Genomic DNA, 1,563 nt, shown 5'->3' on the forward strand with positions numbered 1-1,563 from the left:
GAAGAATAAACATTGTTAAAATGTCTATGCTACCCAGAGCAATCTATACCTTCAATGCCATCCCGATCAAAATTCCAATGACATTTTTCAAAGCGCTGGAACAAACAATCCTAAAATTTGTATGGAATCAGAAAAGACCCCAAATCCCCAAGGAAATGTTGAAAAAGAAAAACAAAGCTGGGGGCATCACGTTGCCCAATTTCAAGCTATATTACAAAGCTGTGATCACCAAGACAGTATGGTACTGGCAGAAAAACAGACATATAGACCAATGGAACAGAATGGAGAACCCAGATATGGACCCTCAACTCTGGTCAAATAATCTTTGACAAAGCAGGAAAAAACATGCAATGGAAAAAAGACAGTCTATTCAATAAATGGTGCTGGGAAAATTGGACAGCCACATGCAGAAGAAGGAAACTCGACCATTCTCTAACACCATTCACAAAGATAACTCAAAATGGATGAAAGACCTCAATGTGAGACAGGAATCCATCAAAATCCTAGAGCAGAACATAGGCAGTAACCTCTTTGACATCGCCCACAGCAACTTCTTTCAAGATACATCTCCAAAAGCTAGTGAAACAAAATAATTGCTGTTTTAATCTACTGTGCCATTTACTGCAGAACGTTATGTGGTAATAGATAACTGACAGAGCCCAGGACTAGGATTACTTAGGATACTTTCAGCTGTAATTAACAGAGAACACTACTTATGAGAACTTCAAGAAAATTTCAATTGGGTTTTTAGTGTCAAGCAACTGAAGCAAATTCAGACTAATTGAATAAGAAAAAAAGCAATTTATTAAAAGGATTTTGGGTAGTTAGAATTGTGATGGGGGCCTGGAAACCTAGACTTGGAGCTTTCAAATTCAGGAACTTCAAAATCTAACTGCACATTCTGGTGGCAATATAACACTGCCCCCACAGGTGCCCCCTACCCTAGAAATCCGATTCTACTACTAGAACCAGGGACACTGCTCTTTCTGGAAACCACACAGAAACGTTCAGCCTCTGCTTCTGCTTCATGAAACTTCATGAATTACCATTAGATTCTGATTCAAGTGTGGGTTTACGCATCTGTTTGGTGGAACCTTACTCATATTACACCCTAACCTCAAGGATGAAGTGAGTATCTGACATTTTTAGCTTCTGTGGTGAGAAGTGGGCTGTTCGTCAAGTGGGGAACTCCTAATATATAGAAGAGGTTGCATGCTGGCCAGCCAAAGTGAAAGATAAATGCCCATTTCTAACAATTGGGGAAGTGATCAGCTCACATTATAAGTATGTTTAGACAGGGCAGGCTTCCTTTGTGCTTGCCTCTGGCACATGTATATGGCATATACGTCTCTGCCCTTGGTTCCTGGAACGGAGCTCCTAAAACTCTTTTAATTATCTAAATGATAAAAGCACCAGGAGTACTTTTTGTTCTATTGAGATAATTCTAGGTAGACTCCTGGATGGTTCCTGAATGGGGGCTGGCCTCCAAACGAACAAACCATGATTAGAAGCTTAGGATTTTCAGCCCCACACCCCATCCTCTAGAGAGGGGAGAGGGCTGGA

Source organism: Leptonychotes weddellii, chromosome 1, assembly GCF_054177405.1.
Source record: "Leptonychotes weddellii isolate Sample4059 chromosome 1, ASM5417740v2, whole genome shotgun sequence".
Taxonomy (NCBI): domain Eukaryota; kingdom Metazoa; phylum Chordata; class Mammalia; order Carnivora; family Phocidae; genus Leptonychotes; species Leptonychotes weddellii.